Source organism: Lissotriton vulgaris, chromosome 10, assembly GCF_964263255.1.
Source record: "Lissotriton vulgaris chromosome 10, aLisVul1.2, whole genome shotgun sequence".
NCBI lineage: Eukaryota > Metazoa > Chordata > Amphibia > Caudata > Salamandridae > Lissotriton > Lissotriton vulgaris.
The window spans coordinates 495,357,625-495,375,672 of record NC_141698.1 but is presented as its reverse complement, the minus strand read 5'-3'; positions in this window follow the sequence as shown (position 1 = coordinate 495,375,672).

Here is an 18,048-nt window from a genome sequence, read left to right as displayed (position 1 = left end):
TTGTTACCCAGAATCCCTTGCAAAGCTAAAAATATGACAAAAAAAACACATTTTCCTGACATTTCTGTGGTGGAAAGTTCTGGAATCTGCGTGGATCAACAAATGTCCACCCACCCAGCGTTCCCCCAGGTCCCCCCAAAAAAATGGTACCTGACTTGTGTTGTTAGGCATAGTGGCTGCGACATGAAACAGCGCAAAACGCAACGTGGTTGCACCTCAATTTCACAGTGAAATCTTGCGCTTTTTGGACAAAGAGACTACCTTTTGTTTTTGAGCCCTAGCTCTGCCAGCACCTAGGGAAACCTAGCAAACCTATACATTTTTGAAAAGTAGACACCCAGGGAAATTCAGGATGGGGTGACTCGACTGCCTACCACCAGGTTTTGTTACCCAGAATCCCTTGCAAAGCAAAGAATTTGACAAAAAAAAACAAATTTTCCTCAAATTTCTGTGGTGGAAAGTTCTGGAATCTGCGTGGATCAACAAATTTCCACCCACCCAACGTTTCCCCAGATCTCCTGAAAAAAATGGTACCTCACTTGCATGGGTAGGCATAGTGGCTGCGACAGGAAACAGTGAAAAACGCAACGTGGACGCACCTCAATTTCCCAGTGAAATCTTGCCCATTTTGGAGGAAAAGACTAACTTTTGTTTTTGAGCCCTAGCTCTGCCAGCACCTAGGGAAACCTAGCAAACCTATACATTTTTGAAAACTAGACACCCAGGGAAATTCAGGATGGGGTGACTCGTCTGCCTACCCCCAGGTTTTGTTACCCAGAATCCCTTGCAAAGCTAAAAATATGACAAAAAAACACATTTTCCTCACATTTCTGTGGTGGAAAGTTCTGGAATCTGTGTGGATCAACAAATTTCCACCCACCCAGCGTTCCCCCAGGTCTCCTGAAAAAAATGCTACCTCATTTGCCTGGGTCTGCCTAGTGCCTGCGAAAGGAAACAGCGCAAAACGCAACGTGGTCACAACTCAATTTTGCAGTGAAATGGTGCCCTTTTTGGGCAAAGAGACTACCTTTTGTTTTTGCACCCTAGCTCTGCCGGCATCTAGGGAAACCTTGCAAACCTATACATTTTTGAAAAGTAGACACCCAGGGGAATTAAGGATGGGGTGACTCGACTGCCTACCCCCATGTTCTCTTACCCTGAATCCCTTTCAAAGCTAAAAATATTGAGAAAAAAACACATTTTCCTCACATTTCTGTGGTGGAAAGCTCTGGAATCTGTGTTGATCAACAAATTTCCACCCACCCAGCGTTCCCCCGGGTCTCATGAAAAAAATGCTACCTCACTTGCCTGGGTCTGAATAGTGCCTGCGACAGGAAACAGCGCAAAACGCAACGTGGTCACAACTCAATTTTGCAGTGAAAATGTGCCCTTTTTGGGCAAAGAGACTACCTTTTGTTTTTGAACCCTAGCTCTGCCGGCACCTAGGGAAACCTAGCAAACCTATATATTTTTGAAAAGTAAACACCCAGGGGAATACAGGATGGGGTGACTCGACTGCCTACCCCCAGGTTCTCTTACCCAGAATCCCTTGCAAAGCTAAGAAATTGGAAAAAAAGGCATTTTCCTCACATTTCTGTGGTGGAAAGTTCCGGAATCTGCGTGGATCAACAAATTTCCACCCCCCCCCAGCGTTCCCCCGGGTCTCCCGAAAAAAATGCTACCTCACTTGCCTGGGTCTGAATAGTGCCTGCGACAGGAAATAGTGCAAAACGCAACGTGGTCACAACTCAATTTTGCAGTGAAATGGTGCCCTTTTTGGGCAAAGAGACTACCTTTTGTTTTTGAACCCTAGCTCTGCCGGCACCTAGGGAAACCTAGCAAACCTATATATTTTCGAAAAGTAGACACCCAGGGAAATTCAGGATGGGGTGACTCGACTGCCTACCCCCAGGTTCTCTTACCCAGAATCCCTTGCAAAGCTAAGAAATTGAAAAAAAAATGCATTTTCCTCACATTTCTGTGGTGGAAAGTTCCGGAATCTGCGCGGATCAACAAATTTCCACCCCCCCAGCGTTCCCCCGGGTCTCCTGAAAACAATGCTACCTCACTTGCCTGGGTCTGAATAGTGCCTGCGACAGGAAACAGCTCAAAACGCAACGTGGTCACAACTCAATTTTGCAGTGAAATTGTGCCCTTTTTGGGCAAAGAGACTACCTTTTGTTTTTGAACCCTAGCTCTGCTGGCACCTAGGGAAACCTAGCAAACCTATACATTTTTAAAAAGTAGACACCCAGGGAAATACAGGATAGGGTGACTCGACTGCCTACCCCCAGGTTCTCTTACCCAGAATCCCTTGCAAAGCTAAGAAATTGGAAAAAAAAGGCATTTTCCTCACATTTCTGTGGTGGAAAGTTCCGGAATCTGCGTGGATCAACAAATTTTCCCCAACGCAGCGTTCCCCCAGGTCTCCCAAAAAAAATGCTACCTCACTTGCCTGGGTCTGAATAGTGCCTGCGACAGGAAACAGCGCAAAACGCAACGTGGTCACAACTCAATTTTGCAGTGAAATTGTGCCCTTTTTGGGCAAAGAGACTACCTTTTGTTTTTTTAACCCTAGCTCTGCCGGTACCTAGGGAAACCTAGCAAACCTATATATTTTTGAAAAGTAGACACCCAGGGGAATTCAGGATGGGGTGACTCAACTGCCTACCCCCAGGTTCTCTTACCCAGAATCCCTTGCAAAGCTAAGAAATTGAAAAAAAACGCATTTTCCTCACATTTCTGTGGTGGAAAGTACCGGAATCTGCGTGGATCAACAAATTTCCTCTGATCCAGCGTTCCCCCAGGTCTCCCGATAAAAATGGTACCTCACTTGCGTGGGTAGGCATAGTGGCTGCAACAGGAAATGGTTCAAATTGTACGGTGGTGAATTTACAATACCAAATTGCAAAACAACCTTGATTTTGGGGGGGGGGGCACCTGAGTTTTTGGCCCGGGGCTCGGTGGTATTCTTTGAAAAGTACCAAACTCAAACAGTTCTGAAAAGTAGACCCCGGGGGGAGTCCAGGGAGGTATGGCATGCGTGGGTCCCCGAACGTTTTCCTACCCAAAACACCTTGCAAACCTTAAAATTAGGTAAAATAATCACTTTTCCAAACTTTTTTGCGTGGGATCACCGTGCCGGCAAAAATGTCCTACCACCCAGGATACCTCACTTGTGTGGGTGCTCCAAAGCAGAACAGGCCAAAAATGAATGTTGAAAAAAGTAGTATTTAAGTGTTACAAATTAAGCCCCCCCTGCCTTAGTCACAGGCCTTTGGCCCACCCACACAAGTGAGGTATCATTTTACTCGGGAGAACAAGGGGAACGCTGGGTGGTAGGACATTTGTGCCGACACGGCGATCCCACGCACAAATGTATGGAAAACTGTTTTTTTAACCTAAATGTATGGTTTGCAGGGATTTCTGGGTAGGAAAACATTGGGGGACCCACGCATGCCATACCTCCCTGGACTCCCCCGGGTGTCTAGTTTTCAGAACTGTTTGGGTTTGGTACTTTCCAAAGATGCCCGCCGAGCCCCGGTCCAAAAACTCAGCCCCCCCCAAAAAAAGAAGGTCATCTTGCTATTGGTTATTGTAATGTCTCCACCGTACGATTTGGACCTTTTCCTGTTGCAGCCACTATGCCTACCCACGCAAGTGAGGTACCATTTTTATCGGGAGACCTGGGGAAACGCTGGGTGGGAGGAAATTTGTGTGAGCCCAGTGACGCCACGCTTTCCCACACAAAAAAAAGTATGTAAAAACTGATTTTTCCATCAAAAACTGAGGTTTATAAGGGATTCTGGGTAAAGGAACGTTAGAGGATCCACGCAAGCCATACCTCCTTGGAAGCACCCGGGTGTCTACTTTTCAGAAATGTGTGGGTTTGGTAGGTTTCCCTACATGGCCGTCTCGCACGGGGCCAAAAACCCAGGTAACCCCTCTTGCAACAGCTGGTGGTATTGAATGTCAATACCACCAGCTTTTGCAAGAGGGGTTACCTGAGATTTTGGCCCCGTGCGAGACGGCCATGTAGGGAAACCTACCAAACTCACACATTTCTGAAAAGTAGACACCCGGGGGCTTCCAAGGAGGTATGGCTTGCATGGATCCTCCAACGTTCCTTTACCCAGAATCCCTTGCAAACCACAATTTCTGCAGAAAAAATCATTTTTTACACACTTTTTTTGCGTGGGAAAGCGTGGCGTCACTGGGCTCACACAAATTTCCTCCCACCAAGCGTTCCCCCAGGTCTCCTGATAAAAATGGTACCTCACTAGCGTGGGCAGGCATAGTGGCTACAACAGGAAACGGTCCAAATTGTACAGTGGCGAATTAAGTTTTCAATTTGAGAGCGTGTGATTCAAGGAAATTGTGACAGACAATTTCAAGTTTGCAGGAGATTGTGGAAAAAAATCAACAATAAAATTCACCAGAAAGACATGACCATATACTTCCAGGGTTTAACAATAAAATCTAAATTTAGTAAGTTATTTATAGCTATAATGTACACCGTAACAGAGTTACTCAAAAGTCAAACATTCAAACACGGCTAACTATTCCTCAAAGACACACACATACAGGTTGGATTTGGCACGAGGGCGAGTGATGGTTCAGTACATAAAATTTTATTAACAAGATATTTCAAAAAATGAAATGCTCTGTCAATAAATAAATGCATAAAAACCGAACCAGTGACTCCCAACTCGTGAGCTGTAAAGCCACGACAAGGCACCAACCGTTTTACAGGCCATTCACGCACCTTTCATACCTGTTACACACCAGACCATTGACACCATCCGGAAGGAAAAGCAACACATTACAACATTCGCAAAAAGGGACAAGGTACACCCTACTTCTGAAAGGGAAAACAAAAACAAATATTACTGGACAGCCATCTAAACCGCAAACACACTAAGCATGGGCGAATTTTGCAAATCTCGCGTTCGCGAATTTTGCGGATTTGCGGACTCGCAATCCGCAAAATCCGCGAATTCCAGCGAATTTGCGGATTTTTTTTTTATGTTCGCACGGGTTTCTGCAAGTTCGCGAGGGTTTTGTACAATTTCGCACATTGCGAAATTGTACAAAACGCGTGCGAACTTGCAGAAACGCGTGCGAACACAATGTGCCCAGTATGGTATGTGCCTCTTGTGTGAATAAAAGGTCAGAGAAAGATCAGTTCAGCAGATGAAGAGAAAGAAGCTCCTGGTCACAGGAACAGCACGGGTATTGCGCGCATGAAAGTCAAGGATGCAAAGCCTATCCAGCATCACAGCTGATTTTTCACAGTAGATTTGGGAAGAAGGCACACCTGTGCAGCCTCGACGACGCTCACGATTGTTTTTGGGCTAATGAATGAGTCACTGAATTTGAGCATCAACTAGTTCGAGCGACCATGTGTGTGTTACTATGCAATCGCCCCGAAGGGCGCAGGGGTCCCTTGAGTGAGCTGCAGACCTGTGCCCAGCCATGCAACTATTTTTACAATGGCGCCAGCAAGCTGCCAGCGCCGTTGTAAAATAGTTACAAAGTTAGCTTGCACAGGAAGCACTTAGATAAAATAAAGCAGCACCTGCTTCGTTTTATCTAGTGGTTCCTGTGCAAGCTAACTTTGTAACTATTTTACAACGGCGCTGGCAGCTTGCTGGCGCCATTGTAAAATAGTTGCATGAGTGGGGGTTCAACTTTTGAACCCGTTACTTTCGCAAATTTTTTTTTGCGGATTTTGCTGGAAATCCGCAAAATTCGCGGATTTCCCAAAAATCCGCAAAATCCACGAGCGTAACGGATTTCCCGCTCACACTTAAAACACACACACATACTGGTTGGATTTGGCACGAGGATGAGTGATGATTCAGTACATACAATTTTATTTGCAAGTAATTTCACAAAAATGAAATACACTGCGTATAATTGAAAGTATGATAAACTGAACCACTGACTCACAGCTCGTGAGCTGTAAAGCCACGTCAAGGCACCAACCTCTTTACAGGCCATTCATACACCTTTCGTACGTGTGACACATACAAAACATTCACACCGCCAGCCGCGAACCCATCACATTACAACACTCACACCAGCAGACAGCGCCATTCAAGGGCCCATCACTTTCACACGCCCATATATCTGCCACAGCAACTACACAAAATGATGGACTGCGTAGAGTGTCACTCAACTAGCTGTGTATGTAGTGACCAACAGAAAGTTAGTGACAGAACTACTCCATCGGTCACTCCTACTCAGGATCTCTGCAATTCATTGAACTCTTTTTTCTTTAATAAAATCTGTACTATAAAACAGAGTATTTCTACTGCTTTGTCCCCCCCTCCTCTGGATGATGCTTATTATAACCCCCTTACGTTGGAAACTTTTCCCCTTATTGATGGTAAGACCTTGTCCAATCTTTTTACAAGGGTTAAACCGGGCTCACCTGATGATATTTGCCCCCCGCACATCTTGAGAGAGGTGGGGACAGCTATTCCTGAGGGCGTGCTTCCTTTGTTAAATGGATCACTTCTACAGGGTAAAGTTCCTAACAGCCTTAAGAAGGCTCTGCTTATTCCTTTGATCAAGAAAGTTGGAGCAGATCCGCTTGATACGTTAAATTATAGGCCTATATCACTGCTGCCTTATAGTTCTAAGTTACTGGAAGCCCACGTCTGTGCAAACGTGTCTAAATTCATAGAACAAACAGAATACCTTGAACCCAATCAGGCTGGCTTCCGTTCGTGCCATTCAACCGAAGCAGTCATATTGGCAGTACAAAATACTTTGAGGCGGAATGCGGATAATGGAATCCACCAGGCCCTGGTTTTACTCGACCTTTCGGCAGCATTCGACACGGTTGACTATACCATCTTGGTTAACCGTGTCAAGCAAGCTGGCCTTAGGGGGCCTGCGCTGAGTTGGATCCGTTCCTTTATCACTGACCGCACTCAATCAGTAAGATTGGGCCCTTTTACAGCTCCCACTATTTCTACCACATGTGGAGTACCCCAGGGTTCATCTTTGTCACCTTTACTTTTTAATTTGTACCTGCGCCCACTACTGTACTCCCTAAGAAATGCTAAAGTTACCATCTTTAACTATGCAGACGATCTGCAACTCATCTTCCCTTTGAACACCAAGGACTCGGTGGAGGAATTTCACAACACCATGTCACACATTCAGGGTTGGATGAGTTGTAACCATCTGAAACTTAACCCAGGCAAGACTGAATTGGTCTTGCCTGGGCAGAGTGAACTAAGTTGGAGCCCATGCTTTTGGCCATCTAGCATGGGGGCTCCACCTACTAGATCGTCCTCAGTTAAAAGCTTGGGAGTATTAATTAGTGAGGATCTTTCCTTGAGAAGACAGGTAGGCACGGTAGTGTCGTCCAGTTTCTTTCAACTAAAAAAAATAAGGAAAATAGCCTGCTTTCTCACGCAGGCCGCCCTTATCCAGGTCATAATTGCCCTTGTTTTGTGTCGACTGGACTTCTCCAATAGTCTCTATTTGTAATCCAAGTGGGAGAGTTAAAACGACTTCAGCTGGCCCAGAATCAGGCCGCCAGACTTATTCTGGGACTCTCAAAATGGCAATCTATCAGACCTGGTTTGAAACAACTACACTGGCTGCCTGTTGCGCAGCGAATCGCATTTAAAACTGGGTGTATTATTTTTAAATCTTTACAAGACTCAGGCCCGAAGTTCATAAAAGAATTGTTCTTTAGATATAATCCATCTTTAAATCTCCGCTCTGCTCAAAAATCTTTATTGATTGTTCCATCCTACAAAAGGAAGCGCCTTGGTGGCAGCTGCTTCGACCACCTTGCAGCCACCTTTTGGAATTCGCTTCCCTTACAATTGAAACTGAGTGGAGATCTTCTTAGCTTTAGACATTCCCTCAAAACCTGGCTGTTCTCACAGGCCTATTTCTGAGCTGTATCTCACTTTTAACAGTTGTGTTGTGTTCTCTTTCTATAGCGCCATGAAGCTCCCGGGCATACGAGCGCTTAATAAATACATATTAACATAGCATAACATAACAGTACTCACACACCGCCAGCCGAGCGCCAGACCACCCACACCACCATCCAAGCACCAGACCATGCACACCGACAGCCAAGTACCACTCCACGCACACCGCCAGCCAAGAACCACTCCAAGCACACCGCAAGCCAAGCGCCACTCCACGCACACCGCCAGCCAAGCACCACTCCGTGCACAGACAGCCAAGTATCACTCCACGCACACCATCCAGCCATGCGCCACTCCACACACACCGCCAGCCAAGCAGAACTCCGTGCACAGACAGCCAAGTACCACTCCACGCTCACCATCCAGCCAAGTGCCACTCCACACACACCGCCAGCCAAACACCACTCCACACACACCACCAGCCAAGCACCACTGCACACACACCACCAGCCAAGCACCACTGCACACACACCACCAGCCAAGCACCACTTCACACACCCCACCAGCCAAGCACCAGTCCACGCAGCCCACCAGCCAACCACCAGTGCACACACACACCACCAGCCAAGCACCAATCCTAGCACTCCACCAGCCAAGCACCATCCACTCACACTGCCAGCCAAGCACCTAACCATGCACTCCGCCTGCCAAACAAAAATCCACACACACCACCCGCAAAACACCAAACCATGCACTCTGCCAGGGAGGCACCAATCCACACACACCTCCAGCCAAGCGCCAGTCCACGCACACCGCCATCCAAGCACCAGCCTGCACACACCACAATCACATTTAGAATTATTCTTTTCAAAAAAACACTAAACAAATGGAAATACCTACAAATCAGCTTACACAAATTCTAAAACTAAACACATTGCACTAAAGCCAAACCTTGAAACAAACCACATTTTTTTTACAGAATACAGACCAGGCAATTCACTTCACAGCTCATTAAAACTCCCAAAACTTCTTTTTCGTGTGGTATGATTTAAAACAAGCTGACAGACACAATCCAGGCTTAGAAGGACAGTCAGGGCAGTACATACGAGACTCCTTCCGTACGCCTCTGCGCCAACAAACTCTGCATCTTCTAGTCGGAAAGTCTTTTGCGCTAGTGGGAGGAATGAATTCAGCAAAGTGGTGATCTTTCAATCTAGCCACATCCTCCACCACTCCAAATCTAGGAACACTTGCCTGCTCCACTAGTACAAGGCTGCATATTACAGACTCCTGAAACTTAACAAAAGGCATCTTCGACTCAGGACAAGTCTTCTTGAACACAACAAAAGCATTGAAGGATGCCAAATGGAAAAGATGAATAGTCAACTTCTTGTACCAAATGTAAGCCTTTCGAACAGCATCATAAGGTTCCAACCTCTGATCTACTCTGTCAACACCACCCATGTACTTATTGTAATCTACAATGAACACAGGTTTGCGCACTTCAGCAACCTGACCCCAAACAGGCAGACGTACAGTACTTTCGTCATGGATAGTAGTCAGCATGTACACATCTCTCTTGTCTGTAAACTTCACAGCCAGAAGCTCCCCACATCGCAATGCAGTAGACTGTCCCCGCACAAGCCTTTTGCAAACAAGTTCCTTTGGGAAACCTTTCCGGTTACTGCGCATTGTGCCACAAGCAACAGTGCCCACTTTGGCCAACTCCTTGAACAACTGCACACCAGTGTAGAAGTTATCTACATACAAATGGTGGCCTTTGTTAAATAATCCTCTACCTAGTTCCCACACAATTTTCTCAGTCGCTCCAAAAGTGGAAGGACAACCAGGAGGGTTAATGCTGGACTCCTTACCAGTGTACACCCTGAAATTGTAGACATATCCAGTCTCACTGTCACACAACATATACAGTTTGATTCCATAGCATGCCCTCTTACTAGGAATGTACTGCCTAAAAACCAAGCGGCCCTTGAAAAATAGCAAAGACTCATCCACTGCAATTTCTTTTCCAGGAGCAAAGATCTCAGAAAAACGATCAACAAAGTGATCAAGGACAGGCCGAATTTTAAACAGATGGTCACAATCAGGGTGATCGCGTGCCAAGGCTAAACCATTATGAACAAAATGCATCATCCGAAGAAGAAGCAAAAACCGATCACGACTTATGACTGCTGGAAATATAGCTGTTGTCATCAAGGGACTAGTGGACCAATATGAAGACATTGATGGCTTCCTTAGCAAGCCCATCAAAAAAGTTAATCCCAAAAACTTCTTCATCTCTTCAACATTTGTGGGAGTCCACAGGGTAGCTCTAGAATGGGGCTTAAGACTGGCACTGTTGTCCCTCAAAAACTGTTCTGCATACAAATTGGTTTGCTCAACAATCTTCTGCAAAAACACATCGTCCATAAACAACTGAAAAAAATGTATTGGCTGAAAATTCTCAGTATTCACTCTACACCCAGGAACACCAGTGAACTCTGGCAATGCCGGCTGCACCATGCCAGGGGGAACCCAGAGGCCATCCCCATCAACAGGGGGAGCAGCCACCTCAGCCTGCAGACCAGAAGCCACTTGTTGCTGTACACGTACGGGAAGCCTAACAGCCACAGATACTTCTGGCTGCACATCACCAACAGAAAACATAGCATCCCCAGAAGGCTCTTGCTGCACTCCACCACCGGGAAACAAAGCAGGTCCAGATGCATCTACAACAATGGAAAGCCTAACAGCCCCAGATTCCTCTTGCAGCACTTCACCAACGGGAAGCCCAGCAGCCTGAGAAGCTTCTTGCTGCATAACACCACCGGAAAACAAATCAGGCCTTGATGCATCTTGCCGCTCTACAACAATAGGAGGCCTAACAGCACCAGATGCCTCTTGGCGCACCACAGCAATGTGAAGCCTTTTGGGCGCAGGCTGCAGCCCACCTGCCTCATGCCGACGTAAAAAGAAAGGAAACCTTGCAGCCCTAGGAAGCAGCACAGCTGCCTCTTGGTCCACTACCGGCGCACCAATGTCCTCCGCTACCATAGGCACTTCATCAGCACTAGAAGAAGATTCATCATCCGATGATGATGAATCCAGGCAAAGAGAAAACTCACTGCCTGAATCTTCTCCACCAACCTCCAGCTACGAATCGAAGTCAGTCTCTGAACCATGGTCAGAGGAAGACTCAAAAAGCAAACCAAGAACCTGCTGAGCAGTAATCCTGCGACTAGCCATTATCCTTACAAAGCAAGAAGACAGCACACACAAGTAAACAACAACCTACACTGTGCAAAGTAAGAAGTAAACAAGGTAAGGCTTTCACACAAAGATCAATACAAACCAAAACAATTTCACTCTTACCAAATACAGCTACACTCACCAGCACCTACTCTGCTGAGACACAGAAAAAAGAAATGATATCCCACTAAAAAGAAAAGAAAAAAAAACAGATTAGAAATCAAAGTGCACATCAAACACTAATGCTGAAGAAAAAAAAACACAGAGCCACACAAACTGCTATAAGTACAACCTTTTTCAAAAAGACAAACATCAAAGGAAAGTAGTACAAAATACATTCACTTACCAAGCACAAGCAACTACACAAGCTGCAAAACCAGCAGTAATAGACCCGCAACCTACAACAATCCAAACAGCAAAAGCCTGGAACAAGACAAAAATAGAGAAGATAAAAAAATTACTACCACATTTCACAAACAATATAACAATTGAAAAAACCACCCACAAATTTGCCCCCCAAATTTACATTCGTACAGAGGGGCCATCAAATAGGGCAAAGACCAATTGGGATTAGATGAGGTTTAACATCAAGACACTGGTTAATTTTGGGAATTTATTTTACAGCCTAACCCCTTTGGTGCCAGTCGGGCTTTTGCTCCTACCAGTACCCCCATCACACGGGGGCAGTAAGGACATTCATACACCTTTCGTACGTGTGACACATACAAAACATTCACACCACCAGCCGCGGACCCATCACATTACAACACTCACACCAGCAGACAGCGCCATTCAAGGGCCCATCACTTTCACACACCCAAATATCAGCCACAGCAACTACACAAAATGATGGACTGAGTAGAGTGTCACTCAACTAGCAGTGTGTGTAGTGACCAACAGAAAGTAGGTACTCACACACCGCCAGCCGAGCGCCAGTCCACCCACACCACCATCCAAGCGACAGACCATGCACACCGCCAGTCAAACACCACTCAGCACACACCGACAGCCAAGAACCACTCCACACACACCGCCAGCCAAGCACGACTCCATGCACAGACAGCCAAGTACCACTCCAAGCACACCATCCAGCCAAGTACCACTCCACACACACCATCCTGCCAAACGCCACTCCACCCACACCATCCAGCCAAGCAGCACTCCGTGCACAGACAGCCAGCCAAGCAGCACTCCGTGCACAGACAGCCAAGAACCACTCCACGCACACCATCCAGCCAAGCGCCACTCCACACACACCGCCACCCAAGCACCACTCCACGCACACCGCAAGCCAAGCGCCACTCCACGCACACCGCAAGCCAAGCGCCACTCCACGCACACCGCAAGCCAAGCACCACTCCACGCACACCGCAAGCCAAGCACCACTCCACGCACACCATCCAGCCAAGCGCCACTCCACACACACCGCCAGCCAAGCACCACTCCGTGCACAGACAGCCAAGTACTACTCCAAGCACACCATCCAGCCATGTGCCACTCCACACACACCGCCAGCCAAGCAGTACTCCATGCACAGACAGCCAAGTACCACTCCATGCACACCATCCAGCCATGAGCCACTCCACACACACCGCCAGCCAAGCACCACACCGCAAGCCAAGCACCACTCCACTCACACCGCCAGCCAAGCACCACTCCACACACACCGCCAGACAAGCAGCACTCCGTGCAAAAAACAGCCAGACAAGCAGCACTCCGTGCACAGACAGCCAAGAACCACTCCACGCACACCATCCAGCCAAACGCCACTCCACACACACCGCCAGCCAAGCACCACTCCGTGCACAGACAGCCAAGTACCACTCCACGCACACCACCAGCCAAGCGCCACTCCACGCACACCACCAGCCAAGCACCACTCCACGCACACCGCAAGCCAAGCTCCACTCCACGCACACCGCCAGCCAAGCACCACTCCACGCACACCACAAGCAAAGCGCCACTCCACGCATACCGCAAGCAAAGCACCACTCCGTGCACAGACAGCAAAGTACTACTCCACGCACACCATCCAGCCATGCGCAACTCCGAACACACCGCCAGCTAAGCAGCACTCCGGCACAGACAGCCAAGTTCCACTCCACTCACACCATCCAGCAAAGCGCCACTCCACACACACCGCCAGCCGAACACCACTCCACACACACCACCAGCCAAGCACCACTCCATGCACAGACAGCCAAGTACCACTCCACGCACACCATCCAACCAGGCGCCACTCCACACACACCGCCAGCCAAGCACCACTCCACGCACACCGCAAGCCAAGCGCCAATCCACGCACACCGCAAGCCAAGCACCACTCCACGCACACCGCAAGCCAAGCACCACTCCACGCACACCATCCGGCCAAGCGCCACTCCACACACACTGCCAGCCAAGCACCACTCCGTGCACAGACAGCCAAGTACTACTCCACGCACACCATCCAGCCATGCGCCACTCCACACACACCGCCAGCCAAGCAGTACTCCATGCACAGACAGCCAAGTACCACTCCATGCACACCATCCAGCCATGCGCCACTCCACACACACCGCCAGCCAAGCACCACACCGCAAGCCAAGCACCACTCCACGCACACTGCCAGCCAAGCACCACTCCACACACACCGCCAGACAAGCAGCACTCCGTGCACAGAGAGCCAGCCAAGCAGCACTCCGTGCACAGACAGCCAAGAACCACTCCACGCACACCATACAGCCAAACGCCACTCCACACACATAGCCAGCCAAGCACCACTCCGTGCACAGACAGCCAAGTACCACTCCACGCACACCACCAGCCAAGCGCCACTCCACGCACACCACCAGCCAAGCACCACTCCACGCACACCGCAAGCCAAGCGCCACTCCACACACACTGCCAGCCAAGCACCACTCCACGCACACCGCAAGCAAAGCGCCACTCTACGCACACCGCAAGCAAAGCACCTCTCCGTGCACAGACAGCCAAGTACCACTCCACGCACACCATCCAGCCATGCGCCACTCCACACACACCACCAGCCACGCAGCACTCCGTGCACAGACAGCCAAGTTCCACTCCACGCACACCATCCAGCCAAGCGCCACTCCACACACACCGCCAGCCAAACACCACTCCACACACACCACCAGCCAAGCACCACTCCATGCACAGACAGCCAAGTACCACTCCACGCACACCATCCAGCCAAGCACCACTACACACACACCGCCAGGCAAACACCACTCCTATTTGCCCCAAGGGGGGGCAGAAATTCAAAAACATAATTACTTGCCACCAGGAAGAGACCCTTGCCCAAGGGGTCGCTTCCAAAACATATACATTGCCCCAAAACAGATCCCTGGTGCCAGTGGGGAATTTCTGCCTCCACCTGGGGGCAAAACAACTAAAAAAACGGGCCGATTTGCCCCTGGGGGGAGGCAGAAAAACAAAAAGATTATCACAGCCCACCTGGAAGGGACCCTTGCCCAAGGGGTCGCTTCCTAAAAGCTAATTTCAAAATCCCTGGTGCTAGTGGCCATTTTCTGCCCCCCGGGGCAAAACGGCAAAAAAACGGCCCTATTTGCCCCAAGGGGGGGACAGAAAATAAACAACAAAATCAAGGCCCCCTGGAAGCGACCCTTACCCAAGGGGTCGCTTCCCAAAACAAACATTGCCCTAATAAAAAATCCCTGGTGCCAGTGGTTTATTTCTGCCCCCCCGGGGGCAAAACGGCCGAAATAATGGGCTGATTTGCCCCCAGGGGGAGCAGAAAATCGTAAAGAAAATGGCTGCCCACCTGGAAGCGACCTTTGCCCAAGGGGTCGCTTCCTAAAAGCTAATTTCAAGATCCCTGGTGCTAGTGGGCATTTCCTGCCCCCCCCCCTCCCGGGGGCAAAAAGGCAAAAAAAACGGGCCGATTTGCCCCCAGGGGGGACAGAAAATGAACGACAAAATCAAGGCCCCCTGGAAGCGACCCTTACCCAAGGGGTCGCTTCCCAAAACAAACATTGCCCAAACAAAAAATCCCTGGTGCCAGTGGTTTATTTCTGCCCCCCTGGGGGCAAAACGACCGAAATAACGGGCCGATTTGCCCCCAGGGGGAGCAGAAAATCGTAAAGAAAATGGCTGCCCACCTGGAAGCGACCCTTGCCCAAGGGGTCGCTTCCGAAAAGCTAAATTTTCAATCCTTGGTGCTAGTGGGGGCATTTCCGCCGCACGATCGCGACGCTGTGCGCGATCGTGAGGCAGAAATGCCCTGTACAGAGACATCAGGGGAAAGGAAAATCTCTTTCCTCTCCCCTGATGCCTCTTTGCGGCCCCAAACCCCCGCCGGAGTCCAGAAATCTTACCTTCTCCACCGGCGCTCAGGAAGCAAATGGCTTCCCGAGCGCAGGGAATCCCTGATGATGTCAGCGCGCGCTGTGCGTGCTGACGTCATCAGGGATTCCCATTGGGAGGGGCAGGGGGGCCAGCGGGAACTCTTCCGCTGCCATTCCCGTGCTACATTACAAAATCGCAGACCCTCGGGGAGAGCGCCAGCGCTTCCCCCGAGGGTGGGGCCCATGACAAGCTGGGCTCGTCATCAGCACACGACCACTGTGCACCATGACGAGCCCAGCTCGTCATCAGCATCGAAAGGGTTAATAGACACAAAAACTCAATTAGTTTTAGCCAAGAACCAATGTGAGAAATGATCTCCAGATATTGATAATGGTATATTTACTTTTACTTTATTCTTTGTTATATGTGTGAACAATTTCCAGTTGACAAAGCACTAACCCTGGGTGGAGTTTGCGAAGCTGCGCTATGCGTAGCTCCGCGAAGTGGTACAAAAACTGTGCAGCGCTACGCGGGCTTCACAGAAACGGACCATACACAATTTCTTTAATGGTTGATAGCTTTATTTCGATATGCAAATATCATAAAAGCATTACAAAGAAGTATATAAAATAGCACATCATAAAAAACTGTACAAGTTAAAAACCGAAGTCGAATAAAAGTTCTCTATATGTATAACAATAAATTATTTAAAAAAGGAATTAAATTGATATAGACAGTCTTTTTAAGCGAATCAACCATGCCCATTTTAAAGATTTTGACACGCCACAAACTATGGGGGAGGATGTATCAGTTAGTAAAATCCGTAAGGCCACCATATACTGGCGAGTTCCCAATTGTCTACAGAGAGGTTTAAGCCAGTGTCTTCTTGGGCGGGTGTAATCGGGGCACTCAAAGAAGAAATGAGCCACAGTTTCAGGCCTAGTTGTACATAGTGCGCAGTATGGTGATGCCTGCGTGGGCATATTCCATCTTGAGAGCAGGTCTCCTAGAGGTAAGGTGCCTACTCTAAATTTAATGTAAAGTGCCCGGTCAGCAGAAATTGTAATTAGATCCAAGTACGGCTCATAGGCAACAACGTCTTTTATTTTCAAGTAGGCTGCGGTGGAATTGCAGTGACGTGGGTTGCTAATGAGCTGGGCAGAGACCCACTCCCAATATAGTTTTTTCAGAGTCGCCTTCGGCGGGGCAGATTGTGTAGTCCAACAAGACCCCAGACCTAGGTCTCCCAGGAGGTTTTTGATGTCCCTGAGCCACTTGATCTTATTTCAGCCACCCATTCCCATCACCTCTGACAGCCCGTTCGCATATGATTTCAATTCGGGGACCCTCCACAGACGAGCCCATAGAAGGAGGAGCCGGAGGCGAGCCTGGTCCTTAATTGATTTGCAGCCCGCATCCAGAAGCACCGGAACTGTTGGCATGCTCAGCGAAATGGCCAGAAGGTCCTTCAGAAATTTGTTCTCAGCCTTGGATAGGGCTTCCGAATTACCAAGGCCCCATAACTCAGCCCCGTAGAGAGATGCCGTGACAGCTCTGGCTTTGTAGATGTCGATTACTGGAGCCACACATTGCTTCGATGAGTTACGGTACTCACTCAACAAAGCTCCCCCCACCCTTTTGTGGTTAAGGGTCATTCTGTTAATGTGGGGTGACCAGCTCATGACATCACTCATGCGAATCCCTAGGTAATCGAATTCTGAAACTCTCTCAAGGGGAACAGAGTTCAGTACTGGAGGACGGCCAAGCCTGCGTGGAGGGTGCATAATCAAGTATTTAGTTTTGTCCACGTTGATGACAAGCCCTCTTTTTGAGCAAAAATCCTGAAAACGGTTCAAAAGCTTCTGGAGGCCCTGGGGAGTTTTTAAAATGAGGAGGGTGTCGTCCGTGAAAAATAGGGTTGGGATCCTCACGCCCCCCAAGGAGGGGGCGTCTGCTGGTTCTTCAAGCAGGTGCTCTACCACACCATTCACGTACAGAGAAAATAGTGTGGGAGCTAATACACAGCCCTGTCAGCCCTGTCGGACACCCGTTTTTACTAGGATCCTATCGGTCTTTTCCCCGTTCTGTCCCCATCGCACCTGGGCATAGTTGTCATTATGTAGTTTGATGAGAAGCAGTAGAATATAAGGGGGCAGCCCGAGACCCTGCAAAACCCTCCAGAGTTCCTCCCTAGGAACCAGGTCAAATGCAGTCTTTAGATCTATAAAGGCCAGGTATTGACTGCCTTTGCCCAGTTCCACCACCTTCCAGTGTAGAAGCAATAGTCTGAACACTTGCTCAATAGTTCCTGTACCGGAACGAAAGCCTGCCTGCAAATCAGACAATATATGGTTCTCATCCACCCAGTGGAGAATCCTCCCCAAAATCGCTTTTCCCGCCACCTTCTGGGTTGAGTCGATGAGGCTTATTGGCCTGTAGTTCCCCGGTTGGTCCCGACAGCCCTTTTTGAAAATTGGAACTACCTCTGCCCCTTTCCACGACTCAGGGACAGGACCTCCCTCTAGGATGGCATTCAAAAGAGCAGAAATCAAAATGCCCCATTCGCCCGGATAGGCTCGGAGAA